General features: G+C 36.3%; 1 pseudogene; it reads right to left on the reverse strand.

Annotated features, from left to right (window-relative positions):
* Positions 1-21,377: 21,377 nt before the first annotated feature.
* Positions 21,378-21,476, reverse strand: LOC127226029 (uncharacterized; annotated as a pseudogene).
* Positions 21,477-24,644: the final 3,168 nt, after the last annotated feature.

Here is a 24,644-nt window from a genome sequence, read left to right on the forward strand (position 1 = left end):
GCATTGAAACAAAAACTGACAAATAAAAGTACATGAAATAGTTAAGCTCTTATATTTTAAAAGGTGTGTCATCAACTGAAAAGGAACCCTACACAATAGGAAACACCTTTACCAACTATATATCCAACAGAATATTAGCACCTAGAATATACAAAAACTAAAAAACTAAACATTAATAACACAAATAGCCCATTTTTAAAAAATGTACAACATAATCACACAGAGAATTTTCAAAAGATGAAATACAAAAGACGAAAATGTCTCAAAAGTGTTCAAAATCCTTATTCATCAAGGAAGTACAAATTAAAACAGCTTTCATATTTTCTCTTATTAAAGTTAAAATGGCCAACCTTTGAAGCGATGAGATTATGCTTTTGCATGAATGTGGCAGGGAGGAACTCTCATCTACTCTTAGTAAGAGTATAAATGGAGCAACCATTATATGAAACAGTATGGTGGCTTCTCAAAAAATTGGAACAAGATCTATAATATGACCCATCTATACAATCACTGGGACTGTACCCAATGCACTCTATATCTTGCTACAGAGATGCTTGTTCATTCATATTTATTACTTCTATAATCACAATAATCAAGAAATGGAAACAGGTCAAATACCCATCACTTGAAGGGTAGATAAGAACAGGGTGCTACATTTATATAATTTGTAATTGTATTCATCTGCTAAGAAAAAATACATGAAATTCGAAGGTAAATGGGTGAAACTCAAAACAATAATCCCGAGAGAGGTAACTCAGATACATAAAAACAAATGTTGCATGTCTTCTGTCATACACGGATTTCAGCTTTGAGTGCTTAGATATGTATGTTTCATTTGGAAAGCCTATAGAGATTAGGAAACTAGTGAGAAGTTATGTGGAAGAACGGCATATTTCAAACAAAAGTAATTCTATGCAGTGTTGCAAAAGGGAAGTAATGAATTGGGAAGAATGAAAAAGTGTAGTGGATGGGGGCAGGGAAGAGCATGGAATATGAAGAGGAATAACTAACACTAAAGGCATTTTTAAAAAGCTGTAAAGAAACGCACATTATATGAGCTTTCTAAAATATATATTGATATGTATATATAAGAAGAGTTTAAATGGAGTACTCTATAATTGGGTAATACATACCCTAACAAAATACCACATACTAACAAATAAAATCCAATGTGAAAGGAATGGATTGCCTCTTTTTTGAATTGTTGGCCACAAGGGTCCTATAGATGCCCAAATGTTACAGGCTATAGTTATTGCTCTTGGTTTATATCCAGAACTTGGTGGTAAGACTATACTGCTGAGGGATCTGTAGACTTGAGTCATAAGCATGAAGAAATCAGGCAGGTAATGATCTGGGTGCTTCAATCTCACTGGCTAAATCGAATAGCACTTCAAGGTGCTATGTACTCAATAGTGGAAAAAAGTATTCAACAGTCACACCTAACTATGCATACTTTGAGCTATAATAATGTCTGGCTTGGCAAGATTCACCTTTTCATGAAACAGTGAATAGTGGCATAAATACTATGGGGGTAATCAACAACTTCTGATTGGATCCAATTACTGCTTGATGAAATGGAATTCATAAGTTATAGCATTACAGGACCAAAAGACTGTTTTGTTAAGACCTAGTATTATAACAATCCCTAATTACTTATTTCCATACCCATAGATCCATATAGATCCATGTATCTCTTATGCAAATTCTTATCAGAAAAGGTTCTTTTTTGCAGTACATCAGTGTTCAGATAAAAGCCTTTGGATTTCTCAATAATAATTGGATAGCTAGCTCTCTCTCTCTCTCTCTCTCTCTCTCTCTCTCTCATACACACACACACACACACACACACACACACACACACACACCACAGGTATCCTTGAAGAAGAGATAGAAGTATTTTAAGTTCCAAACGTGGTATGACAATGTCATCCAGATACAATACAGTTGCAAATATGAAATCACATCTATTGTGACCACATGAACAAGATTTTGCAAGTTCAAACCAGACCAAATCACAGCACATATGAGAAGCTACTTTCATTTAGCTTCTGGGAGAGAAGAGTTAGATGTCTTTACTGCTGTGATGCCTGGTTAGGTAAACCACATTCTGAGATCAGCACCACTTCCAAGGTAGTTGCGCAGTACAGATTGGACTTGAAGGTCTTAAGGGAGAAAAACAAACCATACACAGTCACACATGCAGTTTCTCTCTCTCTCTCTCTCTCTCTCTCTCTCTCTCTCTCTCACACACACACACACACACATACACACACACACATTCAAACATACACACACCCACACACAATGTGTGTGTGTGTGTATGTGTGTGTGTGTGTGTGGAGAGGAGGGGAGAAAAGACAAAATTGTTTGTGTGTTAGGGAGAATGAATATGATCAAAATAAATTGCATGACAAACTCAAAGTATTAATAAAATATTTTAAAACAAATATTATTAATACTAATTGATGTGAATGCTTTGCATGTTCAAAAGCTTCAGTATTAATGATAGCTTCATCAGCTGGTTATATTGAGTCTCAGATTTTCTTCTGTAAGATACTTGAGTTACACAACTCAAAGCTGAAAGAACAGAAATAACTTGTATTTAGAAAGTAGAGGAAAATGGAAGATAGTTAATTCTCAAATAGCTAGATAGCGAGGGAGAGGGGTACTTGATGAAATCTGATTAACTTCTGAGTGTTTCCACCTTAGATTTGAAAAGGCTAACTACAGGACTATTGCCCCAAATGAAATCCTCCTTGCGGAATCTTTTATTCTCTGATAGGTCACTGGGCTAACTCCAAGCCAACAGTGCAACATTCATCCCACTTCATGCAGGCCACAGATGACTCATCAAATGGGTTTGGCTGATCTGACTCCTGCCCACATCCCACCTATACTGTGGGTCACTAATAAAAAAGTCTATTGGTTCTGTAGGCTTTCTTCTCTGATGGAATTCCACCCATGTCTCCCACAGTCATATTTTTTAAACATATTTTTATGTTTGTTTTTGGAATTAAAATATAATTACATAAATTTTCCCTTCCTTTTCTTCCCTCCAAAACCCCTTCTATGTCTTTCTGTCTTGTCTTTTATATGCATGGACTCTTTACTCATTTTTGGTTGTTATAGTCATTTATGTATAAACATATATGCCTGTCTCACAGAAAACTCCTTGATTCTCTGGTTCTTACAATCTTTCCACCAACTCTTCCACAGTGTTCCTTGTTCCTTGAGTCTTAGATTTGGGAATTGTTTTGTAGATGTATTACTTGGGACTGAGCTTCACAAGTCTGTACTTAGCTCGATTCTGGTTTTCTGTGGTAGTCTCCATCTGCTGCAAAGAGACATTTCCTTTATGAGTAAGGACTACACTTACCTGTAGGTATACAGAAAAATACTGAAAATGTAGTTAGGGAAAGTGCTTATTTAGTAATGTTGTAGAATCTTCTCTAAGATCCATGACTTTGTCCCATTAGGGAGCTATGAGTTACCACCAAAGCATGTGTGCCACTACTGAATATTTGGGGTTATCATGCCTTGTTGGTAACTGTGATTCATAGGTATGACTTGGTATGACTCTTAACTGCTTCCCTCCCTTGGAAACTTGCATGGTGTCTTCTAGTACCATGAACGCCAGTCCACAGGAAGTAGATATTCAAGTTAGTTCCAGTCCAAGGGCCTCTGGTAGTTACATTTGCAGTTCATGGATCTTCAGCAATAGGGGCTCACCTTGTACCTATGAGAGAAAACCAAGTGTAATATTAAAAGTCTATAATATTTTGGGAGTTTCTTTAACAACCCTGACCAACAACTCAACAGAGAACTATCATTTTAAATGACCTAGCCAACTCAATGCATACTTCCAAATTTAATTCAAGAATGAAAACTACTAAAATGAATCTTATATATGATGGACTACAAACCACTTGTTGTGTAAGAGACCTGAAAAGTTACCAGAGGTCAATACAACTACACTAGAAGTCAAACATTATCTGAGTTCTATCACTCTTCTCTAAGCATAGGTAACTTTTCATTTGTTTCTAAAGGGCAAAACATGATATTAACTCATACTTGTTTTCAATTAAATGTGCAACCACGAACCTTTCAGTTAATCTCATCAATCCTATCGTTTTCATTTCTTCAAGCATTAGGAATCCAGGAATGTGACAACACAACATTTCATCCATATGAATGTACAGTAGTACCAGCTCTGATTGAAAACACATAATTGTTTTCTTTCTTTTTAAAATATTAAAGCATAAAATTTATCATATATCATATACATATATAATTTTGTTAATATTTCTATTCATTCTTTTATAATGACTAAAACATAAATTAAACTAAAATAGGTCTGTGTAAGATTTATTAGATAAAATAATATTTAGGAAACGCTGAGCATAACTGGCATATAATGATCAGCCAATGACTTTTGGTAAAGATTGAATACAGAAGGAGATTTTGACATAGGTTTTGAAAAATCAGAAAGGATGAGTATTAACCTTGTCCTCATATTCACTGTGTGGTCTTGACAAGGCTGACAAGGCCTACAGGGTATAACCCTATCTGATAAAATTGCAGCCCTCCAGAAACCATTCAGTCCAAGTGTGAATTTTATAAACTCTATGGAAGTAGATAAAAAGATATTAAAGGATTTTCTATAACTGGCTTCTGTAGTATTTCCTCTATCTAAACCATACCCTCTACACTAGAAAGACATAATTACAAACACTTATATCACAAAATGACTTTTTTTACAAAGAGCACAGTCTTTTTTTATTTTCAAGTAATTGCTTTTATACCAAAAATACCACTGACGTTTCTTAAGAAGTTTATAAGTTTCATAGTTCTCTCATTGAAATATAGAGGGAAGAAGAGTTAAGGAGGAAGTAGAATTGGAAATCAGGTAGAAAAAAGGCAAGAGAAACTTTACTTATTATTGCCATGGGAAATGTATATCATTCTTTTGTTTATTGGCAAATTAGTGTTCACTGTGAATGCACTGTGAGTATGAATCTAAATCAAGTACTGCAAAGATTCTGGTGAATTAGTCATTCATGGTATTATATTCAAGTAGCTCATATTGCTGTGGTGGACAATACATCAAACAAAATATATAAATCATGTAATATTCCTCTCTAAAGTCCCCATATAACTCATTGTAAGAATAAAACCTAAATGCATTTGGGTCATCTTTGGTTCCAGTCTGTACATTATCTGGGCCTTACTTATTTCACTATCTTCATCACCACTCATTTCCTTCATAGTAATTCCATATATTAAATCTTATAGACTGTGTGATTCAGCTTTCCATCACTTGTCTGCATTGATTTCATACACATGTCGAATACATCACAATAGTGGCAACAGTGGTAGAGGAAATTGTTCACTTCATGTCAGCTAGGAAGCAGACCAAGCAAGGATGAAAGGCCAAAGCTACATTATCAAATTCAAACCTGTACCCAGGGACTCCATTTCCTTCAGTTGGTCCTTGCTTACTAATGGTCTATCTACTTTCCAACTATGCCACAGTCTGATAAACAGTCATTTCCCACAGCTTTTGAAGGATATTTAACATCTAACCTATAATAAAAATGCAATGCATACATTTCATTTTCTCTTCATTGCCTTTGAATTTCTTGAAATTTTCTACCTTTATATTGTAGAGCTCTCTCTCTCTTTCTCCCTTCCCCCTTCCCTTTCTATTTGTGAATGTGTATAAAGACACAATTCCATGTGAGATAAAATGTGGTGAATATTTAAATTATACAAGTGTGACTTCTTCATTCTGTGGCAGAGTAGCACACACATGTCCATAGATATCTATGTCTTGCTCCATAGACCAGAGGCATATGTGATTATACACAACAAATGAGATTTTTAAGATTAACATTAAGGACATGCAAAAGTAGAGACTATCAGCTAAGGCTGTGGTCATTGTAAAGGGTGTCAAAAATTGAATGAGGAAAGTTCTGACATGCTGGTTTTAAATAAAGATAAGGAAGACCACATGCAATAGAATGTAGATAGCTATTCTTCCTGAGTATTCAAGGGCAGAGAGTCCTGGTGACACCCTGATTCTAAAGCCATGAAACCTGTAGCAAATTTACAGCTTAAATAAGTATAGAATAATATCTCTGTATTGTCTTAAACATCTATGTTTGTAGTAATTAGTTATAGAAACAAATAGGTAGCTTTGGGAACAAGAAAAAGCTGTTAGAGTTTCATTAAAATTTCTGAATATCATCACATCTTCCAAAGAACACATAATGGGACTAACCTATCTTTACCACTCTATTCCCTCATTTGATCTTACAGTGTAGTGTTTGTTTTTCTTATAAAGTAATATTGATTGAGCTTATATTATCTACTTGACTACCTCTATCTTTTTCCCTTTCCTCCCTTCATTCCCCTTTACTTTCTCTCAAACAGTAAGATAAACTTGTGAATTTAGTGGATTTTTTTCCCTCTAACTTTTAATTCTAGGGATTCCCCCAATAACTACAATGATATCTGTCTTGTACCCAGTCTTGCTTGTTATTTTCATGCATGAATGAAACAATGACCTTCAAACCCTTTAAGTCCATAAGAATGAATATAATGTCATCTAATGAGTTGTGTACGTTTGAATGAGAAAACTGCTAAAACACTCATATATTTGAATACTTGGTCCCCAGTTGGTATAACTTTTTGGCAAGTATTAGGAGGTGTGGTATAGTTGGGAGTGACCTTTGAGGTTTTAAAAGATTCTGGTCTTTCCTAGTACTTTCTCTCAATTGTGTTTTTGGATAAAGATGAGAACTATCTGTCACCATGGACTCTAAGTCTCTGATTTTTAAAGCTGAATTAAACGCTTTTTTTCTTACAATTTGCCTTGTCATGATGTTATATCACAGCAATAGAAATGTAACTAAGACATAATGTTATATAAGAAACATGTGATCTGAGGATATTGGAAAATTGTCTTGAAGTAAGTAATTTTAAATTACATTACTTGTTTTTGAATTTTTTGCTTTATTTTTTCATATAACATATTTTAATAATATTATTTATCCTCCATCAATTCCTCACAAATTTTTCTCACTTTCATATATGCTCCCAAATTCATGTTCCTTTTCTCTCTCAAGAAAAAATAAACAAAAAGCACATAAAATATGGAGTCTCTTTTGTCTAGGCATCTACTCCTGAGCATGAATGTGGATAATTTACCCACTCTACTAGGTACATTTATGTCAACTTGATGAACTAGAGTCATGTGAGAGAAAGCAATCTTAGTTGAGAAAATGCCTTCATAGGATTGAACTATAGGGATATGTTTATCAAACCCCACCTCTCAGGGTTCAGGGATCTATTTAAAAAGTAGGTAGAGAGATTGTAGGGCCATAGGTGGTAAATAACCCCAAGGAATCAGTACCCAGCAATTCTGATGTGCATATGAACTCACAGAAACTATGACAGCATGCACAATACTTATAGAAGCTCAAGCCAGATAGAGTTTCACAGCAATATTGGTGAAACCAGTTTTGGCTAAAGCCTAGGGTAGCTGAAAGACCACTACAGAAGCCTGGAGGTAGAAAGGCTGTCTTATTCTGCCTTGGCAAGTTTCAGTAGTCTTCTATGCCTATAGGCCATAGTGTGTCTGCAGGACAAAGAGAAAAATGATTGACAAACTGCCAACATAGGTGGGACAATTTGAAATTTCCTGCTTCGCTGAGAAGTTTGCCAGACACACTATGACCTATAGGCTAATCTATCTCCAGGCCATTGCTTATTAGTACATTTCTCAATCCTCATCCAAAATCTTCTTGTTGCAATAGATGGGATATTTTTAGAGGCCAATGGCCAGGCAGTGTATAGAAATGGCCTGGAGATAGATTATTTGGAGTCTTTAGAGTAATTTTATTTCTATTTTGTTTTGTCAGAATACTAGTAATTTTCATCCTGCCCTATGAGTTACTGGGTCTCATATTCTTGTCTGCTTAAGCAGTGCCATGCATGGGTTTTATCTCATGGAGATGGTATTGAATCCAATGAAAGATTTTTTGGTTATTCCCATAGTATGTGTGTCACAATTGTATCCATTTATCTTGAAAGCAGGCCATTATTGTAGGTTCCAGGGTTCCTAGGTAGGAAATACTGATAATTAATATTTTTCCTCTAATCATGAGCATACTACATTCTAGCGTTATGGATGCTAGTCAGTAGTGGTGGAGCTAATAGTTGTGCACCAGCTTGAGTTTTGTATGTTTGATGATAAATGTAATTGGTTCCATCATCAATTGAGCCTTAATATATCACATTGTTTGGGTAACAAATGACACTGATAGTAGCCTGTGATGGATCATCTCTGGAACCCTTTTGGCCAACTCATTCCTAGTAGTAGAGTTTTTATTTGGTAGAATAAGATGTCTATTTAGGGTATTGTCCCCCACATTATATGGTGAATACATTATAATTATTTTATTTGTGTATATATATTTAGGAAGCTTCTGTATTAATATTATTGGGCTGTCAAATGTTTTTTCAAAAGGCCCTTAGTATTTTTTGTCCCTTAACAAATTTTCCCCTTTATTTTATGTAGTAGAAACTGCCGGCCTGCCCACCCAAGCTTCAGCTGCCTGCCCAGGTGCCCAGGGCAGCCAACATGAGCATGAGTCATTGGTGCTGCCTCTTCTCAGCACCCCCCCAATGGTTGTCCAAGCAAGGTCACCAGCAAGAGTGAACCACCATTCCCCTACCTATTTAATGTTGATATCATTTAGCTGTTTATGCCTTATATTCTCTTTTTCCTTACTTTGCATATCCTCTCCCGTTTGCCATAATCCCTTATGAGATAACTAACTTCTGCAGTTATTCTAAATGAAGCACACATATCTAAAGCTTAACAGATAACATTCACATATAAGAAAAAAATCATAAAATGCTTTCTTTTGGGGTATGGATTACTTCATTTGGAATGACATTTTCCAGATTCATCAATTTTCCTAAATATTTCATGACTTAGCAGCTAAAAAATTTTCAGTTTGTAAATGTAGCACATTGTCATTTTCTATTCTTCAGCTAATAGACATATTGGCTGTTTCCCATTTCTGGTCATCACAAAATAGAACATCAATAAGCATGGAGGAGAAGAGCTCCCTATAGTTACATTCAGAATCATTTAGGTATATGCCCTGGATTATTATAGCTGGACTTAGTGGTAGATCTATCTTTAGCATTTTTTTCTTACAGTTATAAAAATCAAAACAGGCATAGTGAAACCCTGTCCTTAAAAAACTACATTTATAAGGAAGACATATTTTGCCAACTTGATTTTTTTGAAACAACTCCAAAATGCCATCAAAGATTCCTTCAAGTTAGGTTTCAAGAAGCTGAAGCAGGATGTTAGAAAAGAACTTGACTGGAAATATTTAGAATCAGAACTACATACTACTTCAAAAGCTTTTTGAAATTGTTCACAGCCTAAGCTATAATTTTTTAAATCCTATTTATTTATTTTACATGCAAATCCTATTTCCCTCTCCCTTCCTCCATTCCTCCGTCCCTCCCTCTTACACTCTCTGCCCCTTCACAGGCACCCTGACCACCCTTCCCTCCGAACCCCCCACCCCAATTCCACATGTAGTGCAATGCCATCCAGGTGGGGTCATGTAAATCTGTCAAGTCATTTGGAGTAGGGACTAGGACTTCTCTCCTGTCTCTAGGTTAAGGCAGTATCCCTCAATGGGGGATGTGTCTGCAAGGTCCTTTTGTACACCAGGAATACATCCTGGTTCCACTGAGGTCCCTTAGACTGCTCAGTCCTTCTAGCTGAGACCCATATTCAGGGGGGCCTGAATATGGCTGGCTTTACAGCTATCAGTTTGGGGACCTGTTAGCACCTCCTTGTTCAGGTCAGCTGTCTCTATGTGTTTCTGCAACCTGGTCTTGTACTCTCCCTCTGCATCTGGATACTAGTTCAACTCAGTGTTTAGGTGTGGCTGTTTGCTTCTGGTTCCAACAGGTACTAGATGGGGGCTCTAGGTTGGTAGATAAGTTGGTTGTTGTTCTCACTATCCAGGAAAGGCAATTATGGTAACCTTTCCACGGTTGCTCAAATTGTTAGCTGGCAGGAGTCTTGTAGGTCTCTAGACTTTTCTTTAGGTTACCTTTTCTCTTCAAACCAATAATGGCTTCCTCTTTTATGTTTGTTCTCTCTCTCTCTCTCTCTCTCTCTCTCTCTCTCTCTCTCTCTCTCTGGTTCTCTCTCTCTCTCTCTGGTTCTCTCTCTCTCTGTCTCTCTCTCTCTCTCTCTCTCATGTCTTCTATTCCTACCCTGACCCAATCTTCCTACTCACACGTGCTTTCCTCTCTTCCCTTTCTCTTTCTTCTATTTTTCTCTCCATTCAATGCCCCCCCACTTCCCATGTGCTCTGGGCAGGGGGACGTGTCCCTTCCCTCTTTTGTGAGGAATTTATATGAATCTCTTAGGATACACCTTGTGTCCTATTTCCTCTGGTGGTGTGAATTATAGGCTGGTGATCCTTTGCTCTAAGTGTAAAATCCATATATGAATGAGTATATACCATGTTCCTCTTTTTGTGACTGGGTTACCTCATTCAGGGTGGTTTCTTCAAGTGCCATCCGCTTGCCTGCGAATTTCAAGATTCCGTTTTTATTCTGCAGAGTAGTATTCCATTATTTAGATGTACCACATCTTTATCCATTCTTCAGTTGAGGGGAATCTAGGTTGCTTCCAGGTTCTTGCTATTATAAATAATGCTGCCATGAACATAGTTGAGCACATGCTTTTGTTGCATGGATGAGGATCATTTGGGTATATGCCTAAGAGGAGGATTGCTGGGTAAACTGATTACCACTTTACTGAGGAACCGCCATATAATGGTCTCCAAAATGGCTGTATGAGTTTGCACTCCCACCAGCAGTGGAGGAATGTTCCACATCCAATCCAGCATAAGTTGTCATTGGTGTTTCTAATTTTAGCCATTCTGGCAGGTATCTCAAAGTTGTTTTGATTTGCATTTCCCTGATAGCTAAGGATGTTGAGCACTTTCTTTAGTGTCTTTCGGCCTGTTTTATTTCCTCCATTGAGAATTCTTTCTTCAGTTCTGTACCCCATTTTTTAATAGGGTTATTTGGTGTTTTAGCTTTTTAAGGAAAGTCCACAGTGTTTTCATGGTAGCTCTATAAGTTTCTACTACAACTGATAATAATTAAAAGTTCCATCTCTTTCCATATCCTATCAGAAAATTATGTCATTTGTGTTTTCAATTTTGGTCATCCTAACGGGGGTAAGTGGAAATCTCACAGAAGTCTTAATTTGCATTTCACTGATGGCTAAGTTTGCTAAACATTTTTAAATAATTCTAAGTCACACAGGTTTCATCTTTTGAGAACTCTATTTGTTATATATCCTGTTTTATTTGGATTTTTTTTATCTTGATGTTCAGTAGTTTATATTTTCTATATATTAACCCTTTGCCATATGTGTAATTGGTAAAGATTTTCCCATTGTGTAGACAACTGGTTTGCTGAAATAAATGCATATTTTGCAGTAGAAAAGCTTTTTATGTTAGAATTTCCCATTTATTAATGGTTGTTCTTAGTCTGGTTTATTAGTATCCTGTTTATAAGTCTCTTCCTGCTCCAGTGAGATCATTTAATTCAGTAATTTGCTTTCTTTTTTTCTGCCAGGTTTTATTTTGTGATTACTAAGCAAACATCAATCATCTTATAATCATTTCAAAAGGTAATATTTTAAAAAGCTGAAAAAAATCACAAACCTAATTTTATATGTTCAACAACCAATAATCTTGACTATAAATCCTCAGAATGCATATACACTCATCAAGAAATTTTTGTTAAATCATATTGGGAATTTGAGGAGAAAAATGGGTACACATAATCACCTTTTGCCTAACCATTTAAAAGTGTGCCTTTCTGAGCTTTATATTGTTCCTCAATACTTTCTACATTGAAACCACTAAGGAAAACAACTTAACCTAACTATACTAATCATCTACATGTTTAAGTTCTTTCTGGAGTAGTGGTTGAATCATTTACTCTTAAGTACCAGTAACACTACTCAGAGACAAAAAGTTTTCATACAATACAGAGATTATGCTCTAATATGCGGGACTATGCTCTGTAACCACATGAGGTCCTTAGGACATACATTCTGCCTCTCTACATTTACTTAGCATGGTTTTGCTACCTACCAATCTGTGTGAGTACCAAGGTTCTTGCTGTTCCTCTCACATTACAGCCAACCATTAGCATATCACAGTGATGAGCCCCTTCATGGTTTTGCAATACAACAGAATAGTCTTCTTGATATCAAATGTATACGAGTGAAAAAATCAGACTCAAAGATAAAAAGCATTTAAAAATAATGATTTTTTTAAAAAAAGGCTATTAACTAGAGTGTGGAGGGGAAATGAAATAGGCTCAAGGTATCTCAGAGGTGCTGCCAAGAAGAAGGTAAGGGGAGACATGATACATTTAACTAAAACACTTTTAAAATTAAAAAAAAAATCAACTAAGAAAATGTAAAAACTCTATAGGGAAGGCCACTATTGAAACTGCAAGGGAGAATTTACAGATTAAAAACAACAACAACAACTTGAGAATTAATAGCTACATTCAAGAAAACCAAAAAAAAAAAGAGTATTTCAAAGAGGTTTCTATTGTAGTTTAACTATGCAACTGTGTTGACATTATCCATAAATCCAATACTGGCAATACAGTTGTTCAAAAAGAATTCTAAAATAAAAAACTCTTAATAACTGAAATGTGTCAGAGTTTCATATACTGCATTTTATTCTTAATTGTCTAATATCTAAATCTGTCTTAGTATTTTTATGTGAATCTTCTAAGACTACTTTTCTCTGAGATTTTCTGATGAGCACTGATAAACTAATTTCTTTCACAGTCTTAGATATTTTGTAGCTAAAGACACATGCATGTTTTCAAGATTACAGGTTATAACTTTAAAATCCTCTCATATTATTTGTAGGCATTCTTTGGTAATCAATACTGTGAAGGTGAATAACAACTGAGCTTTTACTGTACCATTGTGGAGGTGACTTATTTCAGAATCAACTTTCAGAGGAATTTACATTTTTGTCAGTAGGCCTTGACAATATCAACTCATTCCTAGAAGTACTCTAGAGTGGTCCTTATAAGGTACAATGAAGCACATATCTAACAGAAGTGTGAATATCTCCATACTTTCTAATATCAATTTTCTTTAGTGTAGCTATTTGGGAGAAACTATTAATGAGATCCATTCACATTATATAATATACCTTTCCTGAAAAGATGTAGAAATCATATGCATCTACTCACTCAAAATGTGGATTGAAAACAGTACCAAGAATGGATACCACCAAAGTACATTTTGTCAAATCAATAAGCTCTATTTGGGTTACCTTAAGGAATAAGGAAACAAATTGGTTACAGGAGAAAATCAGACTAAAAATAAAATTCTAACCATTCATAAGAAAGAACTTATAAACCCACACACCCAGAATGCACTGCACACCTAGAGGTGTATCTATAGGTTGTAGGGCATCCGTTCTTGGAGACTTAGTTAATCAGTACCTCCTATAAGTAGAATGGCTGGTCTGCATTTCTTCAGGTTTTGAACTTCCTGAAATTAGTTAGAGGTGATTTTTGCCTTATTAGTCACCTTCAATTCAGGATGGAAGGTTTCAGTCTTCAGGGAACTGATCAAACACAGCACAGTGTGGAGGCTTCTTCATTTTTCATTCTGTATGAGTCCTCTAATGTATTTTAAGTCAATTGGCACGTCTGAAGGAATTCTCTCATTCATTACATTTGAAGGGTTTCTCTCCTTTATTTATTCTGTCATGTAGTCTGAGACCATTGGCCATTTTGCCAATCTCATTAAATTTGTCAGTCTTCTCTTGGATATACACAGGGTAGTAGATGCTATGCTTTGATCCTCAATTCAATATATACATATTTCCCCGATATATATTCCCCTGGGGCATATTCACTGAAGATACAGTCATTCTTTCTGATAACTCTTCTCAAGTTTCCAATATTTAGGAGTTGGAATGTGGCTCAGTTGTTAAAATGCTTGTCTGGCATGAAACCCCAACTTTGATCCCAGGCAATGTATAAGTCAAATATGGTAGTGCACAGATATAATCCCAGCACCTTAGAACCAGGCCCTCTCACTACACTGTTGGAAGAAATCACAGTAGTCTCATATGGCTCCTTCTTCCAGCTCACACACAGATTCCCGGCACTCCCTAGAGGTCAAGGGCACGCGTAGCTCCGTCTATTTTGTTTTCTATTAGATTCAGAGGATTCAGCTTTATTACAAGGTCCTTTATCTGTTCGGAGTTTTGTGAAGGGTAATAGACATGGATCTATTTTTATTTTTCTACATAGAGTATCTAGTTTGAGAAGCACCATTTTTGAATATTGTACCATTTCTCCAGTGTATGTCTGACTGCTTTATCAAAAAGCAAGTATAGAAATGCATTGAATTATTTCCTGTTCTTCACTTCTATTCCATTGACAAACATATCTGTTTTATTTCAATACCATGCTGTTTTTATTATAATAACTCTATAATAGAAATTGAAATCTGGGTGATAACCCTAGTAGTTCCATTATTTTTCATATGTGTTTTAGCTGTCCTGGTGTGTTTGTGTGTGGGTGTGAAGATTTGTTTTACTTCTGTGAAAATTGTTTCAGGACTTAGATGGGAAGTGAATTGAATTAGTAAACTTTTTATAAGGATGGCCATTTTCACAATATTAAATCTTTCCATCTTCAGTCTTCTTCAATTTCTTTCTTTAATGCTTCAAGGTTCTTAGTATATACCTTTCACTTGATTAGTTAGAGCTAGTCCAAGATATTTTATGAAAGTATTATATTGAATAGATGAAGAGACAATAGACTCTTGCCTTGGCCATGATATTAGAAGGAATGCTGTGAATTTCTCTCTGTAAGTTGTTTATTATATTCAAATAATCTCTCTTTATACTGTGCTTCTAAGGACAATTATCATTAAGGTATGGAGGATTTTATCAAAAAATTTTTCTAGATCTAATGAGATGATCTTTATCTTTTATAACTTTTTCTGTGTATTATATATATTATCTTGTATATGTTGAAACAACCCAGAATCTTAGGGATGGAGCCAACTTCACCATGTTGGATAATATATTTGGTGAATTTAGCTTATGTTGTGAGATAATTGTACACTATGAAGATGTTTTGCTGTGATTGTTGTAATAAAAAACTTAACAGCCAAATGCTAGGCAACAGAGATAGGCAGAACTTCAGAGATAGAATTCTTGGAAGAAGAACGCAAAGTCACTATCCAGATACAAAGGAAGCAGATTGTGATGTATGGAGAGATGAGGTAATAAGCTACTCAACAGAATGTATGGGTTATTTTAACTTATAAGAAGTTAGGAATAAGCCTAAGCTAAGGCCAAGCTTTCATAATTGATAATAAGTCTCTGTGTCCTTTTTTAATGAAAAATCCATCAGTAGTTTGTAAGTATTTTACTGAAAGTTTGGCATCTATAATCATGAGGAATATTGGTATGCATTTTTGTTGCATCCTTGTATGATTTTCTCATCAGTATTATAGTGGTTTAATTAAAAAGTTGGGGAATGTTTCTTTTTTTCTCAACAGTTTAGTACATGAACACCATGAATTGCCAGTACATCAATACCCTCTCCTGCCCCTTATCCCAGTACCTTCTCTTATCCATGCCTTTCTGGTCTTCTACATCAAGACCCTTTCCTCTTCCTAAATAGATCAACTCTATGTACAATTTCTTTTTATCCATCGAGTTTAGTTATCCTAGATTGCAAAAATATAGATGAGGGTGCTTTGTTGGAACAATGACAGTAACTAAACTACTGTAGGAATTGATTTTGTCATCAAACATGATTCTCTGCAGTTTTGTCATGTTTCATTTTTTATATGTATCAACAGTTGTTTAAAAAATAGACAGTATTTTTAACTGCCAGGGACATCAACTAAACACAGGATATAATGCTATAATACGATCAGGTACATACCATCATGTCAAGGCTAGATGTGGCAGCCCAGTAAGAGGAAAAGGGTCCCGTAAGTACACACAAAAAAAAACAGAGATTACACCTGTTCCCATATTTAGGAATCCCACAGGAACATCAAGCTACTAATCAGTGGATGTAGGTCAGACTCCTATTGTCTCCCTGATCTCTGTGATTCCTCCTCCCCAATGAGTCTGGGTCAATTGATTCTGTGGACTATGTTTTCATAATGTCTTTCACCTCTCTGGCTCCTATCATCCTTTCTCCTCTGCAGGACTTCCGAAGCTCTATATAATGTCTGACTGTGGGACTCTCCATCTGTTCCCATAAAATACTGGATGAAGTTTCTCTGGTATCCTTGATGATGATTCTTCTAGGCTCTGTCCCAGAGAAAACCTATAGGTCAAAGATATTATGTCTGGGTTGGTGCCCCAATACCCCTACTTGAGGCAAATCAGGCTCCATGGCCCTACTTTTGTTAGGGTTACTCTCATAGATTCTATGGGTTTTGTATTGCACTAAATTTCTACCTTATCCCTGAAATGCACCCAAATTTGAATCATCTGTCCCAGAATGTTCTCCCCCACCCCATACAGACACACTTAATCTTTGCTGTTCAGAACCTCACCTGCTCCCACTCTACCCTCAACACCTGTACTGTTTTCCCTTTCCAGGGAAAAGCTTGTGTCCTTCCTCAAGCCCTGATTGTTAATTAGTCTCTTCGGGTCTGGACCATTTTTACCTTGTACTTTGCAGTTAATATCTGTTTATAAATGAGTACATACCATATTTGTCTTTCTGTGTCTGGATTACTTCACTCAGGATGAGTTTTTCAAGCTTCATCCATTTGCATGAAAATTTCATGGTTTCATTATTTTAATAACTGAGTAATACTCCATTGTGAAAATGTACAACATTTTCTTTTTCCATTCCTTGTTTGGGGGATATCTAGGTGGTTTTCAGGTTCTGGTTATTACAATAAAAGTTGCTATAAACATATTTGAGCAAGTGTCCTTGTAGTATAATGGAGAATCATTTGTATATATGCTCAAGAGTGATACATCTGGGTCTTGAAGTAGGTTGATTCCCAGTTTTTCTGAGAAATTGGTGTATTGATTTCCACATTGGCTGTACAAATTGTTAACCCTACCATGACTGGAAGAGTGTTCCTCTTGCCCCATATCCTCACTAGTGTGAGCTGACACTTGTGGGTTTTTTGTTTGTTTGTTTTAATTTAGCTATTCTGATAGTTGTAAGGTAGAATCTCAAAGTCTTTTTTTATTTGCCTTTCCCTTATGGTTAAGGGTATTGAACATTTCCCTTTCTTTTGATTTTGTTGTTTTTTGTGCAGTGAAATGCTCTCCCACTGAGCTATAACCCCTGTTGTTGATATTTGTAACTTTCTTTCTATTTCATTGTTTCCATTCCTGACATTGGTTCCTTCTTTTTATTTACTTAGGCATTATTTCTGCTTTTTTTTCCCCCAGGGAATTCAAGTGTGTCAACAAATCATTTATATGAAGTATCTACAGTTTTGAATTTTTTTCGTTTGTTTGCTTGCTTATATATGGTCTTAGTGTTATAACATTTTCTCTTTTTAAAACTGTCTTTATTGTGCCACATAGGTTTGAGTATGTTGTGTTTTTTCATTTTAAAAGGCTTAATTCGCTTATTTTTGCATTGACCCAATTTTTATATATTAACGTGTTGTTTAGTTCTAGGAGTTTGTATTCTTTCTGTCATTTATATTTTGTTGATATCCACTATTAATCCATAGTGATCAGTTAGGATACAAGCTATTATTTCAATGGTTCTATGATGGGAGATGTCATTATGTATATAAGTCACCCACATGACTAATAAGAACTTCCACTTAAAAATTAACAAAAGCTTAAAAAAGGGTTTAGAAACAAAAGAACAAGTTTCTTGGTAGCAGCATTTTTCACTTGCGAGAGACAAGCAGATTGCACGGCTCCTTTAAGGGAGGATTCCTGACTTAGCATAAGCAGCAAAAAAACCGCAAGGATTTAAATAACTCTGCTAACAATTTATTGGTGTGTATGAAAGATGGCAATGGCAATGACCACATCTCCAAGCCGGCAGCATCCTTACTGGATGGTAGCAAGCAGACCAAGGTGGTGACCACAGCTCTCAGTGCTGGCGGTAATATAGCCACCGACATGTTTGATAAACCGCCGCAGAAACAACTATGAATTTCATTTTGGCAATGTTGTTGTTTACCAGATAAAAGACTCGTGGCCAGAAAAAGATAAAGATTTACAGTAAAGACAGATTCACATTAAGAAAAACCACTAAAGGTTTACAGTGTGTTCTAAAATATATGTTGGCTTGGGGAAGAAAAGAAATAAAATGGTTTTAAAAAGACAGAGAGGAATTGGGTGTGGTGGCACATGCGTTTAATCCCAGCACTCAGGAGACAGAGGCAAGCAGATCTCTGTGACTTCAAAGTTAACCTGGTATGCAGAATAAATTCCAGGGCAGTTAAGAGTTACACAGAGAAACCCTGTCGCAAAAAAAAAAAAAAAAAAAAAATAGAAGTAGAAAAAATAGAGTAATAAAAAGCCACATAAAGATGGGAAGCACAAAAGAATGTGGATACTATATGCTGCTCTGTTATCTTTATATCGTTTGACTGCTGAGGAAACAACTGTTACAGGAAATACTGCTGGATCAATTCAATTTATATATTTTAAAAGTGCTTTGACTCAAAAATTTAAGTCTAAGGACAAGTTACTGGAGAAAAGGATTTCTATTTTTGTTTCCACAGAAAATAAAAAGCTGTGGATACCTTCCAGACTAATGTGGTTTGAGTAAACCAGACCCCCTGAAACAGCGTTCCTGGTGATCCAACATTCAAAACAGCTTGAACAAGGCAGCCTTGCAGACTACAGCCAGGATTTCTGGATCTTCTTATGATCCCCCAAGACAGTGCCCCCTATCAGCAGGAAGTAGTTTGGAAAGAACAACGCCCAAATTCCCAAATATTGTTTATAAATGTTTGTTTTCATTCAACTGGGCTTGGTTATAAATGGTTAATGACCACAACCAATCTCTTTTTAAAGGTAAAAAGGGGATTATGGTATAAATATGAATACTTTGCTTTGGAATGGATTTTCATTTATTGATACAATTTAAGGTCAAATTTGTGAGGTGTATATTCTCCTTTTGTTTAGGTATTGTGTTTATATAGCTCATTTAAAAATATAATGTATAATGTATAATTTAGTCAAAACTTATTGCTAGGTGAGTTAGGATTTCTAGATATACAGACATGTATTTGAGATAAATAGGCATTCTTCAAACCTTTCAAAGACCTACAGAATATGGCATTTAAAATGGTTTAGGATTTTCTTGGCAACGAGGCACAATTTCTCCTGGAAACACCACCTATGTCAGAAATGAAGCTGGACATTGAAGAAATGCATTATGGAGTTTACTTCCAATATGGCAAGACTAGCCATTTGGACAAGATACTGCTCTTATCTGGACTGTTTGACTTTATGCTGTATAAAGTCATGCAGGACCCACAGAAAAGTGACTGCTGATTCAAGATGGACATTGCTACAGAGTTCCTGCTTCATGGAAGGAGTCTGCCAGACAGTCTGTAGGACACAGAGAAAAATGACTGCCAATACAAGAAGACAGTTTAAAGTTTCCTACTTTGCTAAAGAGTCTGCTAGACACACTATGGCCTATGGGTTGAAGATGGAAGATTACAGAACTTCAGGTGACTGACAAGGCAAGATGTCTCTGTCATTTCTAGAGTTTATATACTATCCTTCTGTGGTCTTTGAAGGAGTTGAAGACAGATAGTTATGGTTATAATTTTCCTTAGTTAAGCTTAAAGATATGTTACATATAGGACTTTAGACTCACAAATTTAGGATAGATGATAGAATAGTTTTTTAATCTTGCTAAATGTTAATGGACTAAATATTGTTAACTGTGATTCTTATTTGATAACTGTTGTGTTATATATTTTACTATGTTAGGGTTAAAACCCTTCTTTTTATTTAGACAGAAAAGAGGAGATGATGGGAGATGTCATTCTGTATATATGTTTCTCATACTGGTTTAATGAATAAAACACTGTTGGCTAATAGGAAAGCAAGATAGGCAGGACTAGGAGAAAAGGAGGAAAGAGGAAGTAGTAAGGAGGAGTCAACATGGAGTCTGGAGTAGGGAAAACCGCCACATGCCTCTTGCTGGTAAGACCACGTGGAAATACATAGAAATGGGTTAATACTTAAGACAGAGCTAGCTGATAAGAAACAACTAACTGGCCAACAGAATTATATCTAATACAGAGTCTCAGGTGTTAGTGGGGCTGGCGTGGCAGCAGGACAAGGACAGGTGGTGGACTGAAAAACCATACTCCTTACATATGGCGCCCAACGTGGGGTAACTCGGTCAATTCTAGACAATGTTCAATGGCTACTAAGAATATACTGTTTAGGTACAATGTTCTATATTTATCTGCTAGGTCCTTTGATTTATGATGATATTTAACTCAATGTTTACTTATTTAGTTTTCATATGGATGACCCGTCCGTGAAGTGAAGACACAACTATCCTTTTTGGGTCTATATGTGATTCTAGATGTAACAATTTTCTCTTATTAAATTAGGTACATTTGTCTTTGATACATGCATGTTTAGGAATTATGATATGTACTCCTTGATTCATTTTCCTTGATGTAGAGTTATTTCCTATCTCTTCTGATTAGTTTCAGTTTGAAATACATTTTCTCCAGATATTCAAGTTGCTACACCTTCTTGCTTGTTGGTTCCATTTGATTGGATACCTTTCTTCATTGTTTCATGCAAGAATGACACTGTCTTGGTGATGAGGTGTGTTATTGTATGTAGAGAAGGTGCATCGTGTGGTTGGGAAACCAGTCTGTTAGGCTGTGTATTTTTATTAGGTAATACTGAACAGTGTTTGTTAATGCCTGCTATTCTGTGGTGGTGGTGCTTTTTGTTTGTTGGTTTTGTTTTGGTTTTCCTCTTTAACTTAAGTGTTGTCAGATTTTCTTTTTTCTTTGTTTCCTGTATTCTCTTAGGGGACATTTATTTTCTCTTCACAATGAAAATTTTCATTTGATAACTTCTGTAGAGTTGGACTGGTGGACAGGTATTGTCTAAATTGTCTCTACATGATTTCTTGTTTTTCTATCAATTGTGATAGTGTTACTGGGTTGCATCTGCAGTCTTTTGGGTTTGTAGAACATCTATATGCTCTCCATTCAAGGTTTTCACTGAAAAAGCAGTGGACTCCTTTATATGTAAATATTGGAAACCTTCACAAATGTATGAGTCATCCCTGTGCAGAGGTCATGATAGTCTTGTATAATTTTAATTTTAGTGTTGTGCAGGCAAAATGAACAAGCATAAAGAGTATTCTTTTCTTCCTCAATAGTCTATCAAGATAAAGTCAAAAGTTTGGTTTTAATTATCTCTGGATCTCTGGATCTCACAACCAGTGTATTGTGAAGAAATGTTATATGGCAAGTTTGTAGCCATCAGGTAAATTGATAAATCTTAGGTTTTAGTTTTTACTACAATAACTTGCTATTGAATACACACACACACACGCACGCACACACACACACATACACACACACACACACACACATACACACACACACACACACACACACACACACACACGATTTCATACCCAGATTGAGACACACATTTAAAAAGAAATGAAAAAGAGGAAGAACATTCATTCTTCATTCAGAGTACACTAATTTTTCTTCTGTAAACTAAGACTAAGTGTATTTGCTTTGGTCATTTCAAAAGGAATTTTATCAGTTTATTAGAGTAAATGGAGTAAAAGTATTGTATGAAGACATATATTAATTGTAGAAACTGACTCTCTAAGCTGGGTAATAGTTTTCTAGAACAACTGCTGCTGCCTTTCCCAGAAATGTGTGTAACATGATTAATAAAAGACCCAGAGACTGACATTGGGGTTCAAACTTCAAGTTGAAGACCAGAGAAGCAAAGCAGTTGGCCACTAGCTCTTATCTCTGCCTCAGAGTAAAATGGCAATCCTATCTCCACAGATCCTCAGAGACAATGCTCTCCATCAATCCCAAAACTGCAATCCTGTCTCCAGCAAGCCTCAGACTGAAATCTTAGACTGCTGGCTCTCCTCCAACATGGCTGGAGAAAAATTCTCTCATGGAGTCCCTTTGCTTCTTCCCTTTTCTACATCTCAAATCCTGGGGTTAAGGCACGGAGTCCCAAGTACTAAGATCTCCTTAGTGTGGCTGATACTCACTTAGACTGGATCAATTTTTTCTAGCTCAGTGTGGCCTTGAACTAACAGTTCCCTCTACCTCGGTCTCCTAAACCTGGTTTTAAAACGTGTATGGCAACCTCCTGGCTTCTATTTTGAACTACTGTGGCTGGCTTTGTATCCTGCTCTTCAGGAAATCTTTATTAAATGATAAATAATATATCACCACAAAGGTATCTGAAGTTTCTTGACCTAATTTTGAGTCTAGGGGCATCTGATAGCCTTCTGTAGAAAATTTTCCACCTGAGGCTTTCTCAAGGTTTCTGATGTGTTGGTTTATGCTGAAGTCTGTTTAGGAGCCATTGACACAGAGGTCTCAGCAATCTCCTTGCTAGTTTGCTCCTTTCCATTTCCTGTATGCTAGAATTTCCAAGCTCCTTGATAGATGCTTGCTTGTTAATTCTTCAGGAAGAGAACTTGCTATCTAATTTTTACAACAAATGACAGACGTTAGAAAAATTAACTAATTTATAGTGACTTGATACTCTGTTTTTAACCTTGTTAACCTTGTGCCGTGTAGCTATTCTAGGCCATGTGGTATTTTTACTAAGATGGGGGAGTTTTATTTTTAAAGTATCAGTAAATTTCCTCAAATATATGTCATATGTAAACACTTAAAATCATGACAGAATTGTTTAGAACATAGGTTTATTTATTTTGGTATCGGTTTTGTAACCATTCAATTTTATTAGTTTTGGAACAAAGAAGTCAGTGTAATAGAAGAGTTGTGTGAGTTTGTTCCAATTTAGTAAATAGACAGACTCTGAAATTTGCCCATGAAGAACATCTTAAGTGTCAAACTCATTCTTCAAACTTGAACAAATAAGCAACTTATAAAATTAAAAGCTCAATTGGGAAGTCCCGTAAAAGAAATAACTCCCCCCATGTGATGTGATCTGCTAATATTCTCTGAGTAATGGTTAACTTATGTTGTTCTTTTGCTCAGTGGCTATCTTTTTATTATTTTAAGTGGAAATTTCTATATGACATTGAACTCTGCCCATCATCTCTCCAGCTATTCCTAAATATCTCTGTGACATTATTCCTCATCCTTATTTAAATTTCTATCCAGACAACCTTTACCTCATGAACTTTCTTTGAATGTGTCATGCTGGATTATGTGTATGTGTGTTGTTTCCTTATCACATGGAAAATTCTTTACAAATATATTTTCTGCACTTATCTCCTACACCTGGTCAAATACAATCTTGCCTCATAGAGTTCTGTGCCTCTTTACATGAAGTAAGTACATTGTCCAGTTATTATTTATCTTACAATGATAATAATTTTTATTTTAAGTAATATTTTGAGGGTTTTATTAGCTCATAGTATTTATTATTGAATTTATTATTTTACATGTCAATCCCAGTTCCCTCACCCTCCCTCCCTTCTACCCTCTCTCCCTCACTTTTACCCTCTCTGCCCTCTCCCATGCACTCCTAACCACCCTCCCCTCCCACCCCCCCACCCCAATTCCACATGTAGGGAAATGCCATCCAGTTGGGGTCATGTAGATCTGACAGGTCCTGTGAAGTAGGGACTAGGGCTTCTCTCCTGTCTCTAGGTTAAGGAAGTTATCTCTCCATGGGCGATGGGTTCGCAAGGTCCTTTTGTGCACCCGGATACATCCTGGCCTCACTGTCTGAGGTCCCTTAGATTGCTCAGTCCTTCTGGCTGATACCCATATTCAGGGGGGCCTGAGTCAGTCCCATGCTGGCTTCCCAGCTATCAGTCTGGTGGCCCATTAGGTCCTCCTTGTTCAGGTAAGCTGTCTCTATGTGTTTCTGCCACCTGCTCTTGTCCTCTTCATCTGCATCTGGGTTCAAGTTCGACTCAGTGTTTATGTATGGGTGTTTGCTCCTGTTTCCAACAGACATTAGTTGAGGGCTCCATGGATAATTTAGTTGTTCATCTCACTATCCGGAAAGAGCATTTATGGTAGCCTTTCCATGGAAGCTCAAATGCTCAAATTGTTAGTTGGCAGCAGTCTTGTAGTTCTCAAGACATTTCTTTGTGTTCAATTTTCTCTTCAAACCAATACTGGTTCCCTCTTTTATGTTCTCTCTCTCTCTCTCTCTCTCTCTCTCTCTCTCTCTCTCTCTCTCTCTCTCTCTCTCCTCTGTCTTCTATTCCTAACCTGGCTCAATCTTCCTGGTCGCATGGGTTTTCCTTTCCTCCCCCTTGTTTTCTCCTACTTCTCTCTCCATTCGCTGCCCCCCACTTCCCCTGTGCTCTGGGGGACATGT

The sequence above is a fragment of the Phodopus roborovskii genome, unplaced genomic scaffold (assembly GCF_943737965.1).
Source record: "Phodopus roborovskii unplaced genomic scaffold, PHOROB, whole genome shotgun sequence".
In the NCBI taxonomy this organism is placed as follows: domain Eukaryota; kingdom Metazoa; phylum Chordata; class Mammalia; order Rodentia; family Cricetidae; genus Phodopus; species Phodopus roborovskii.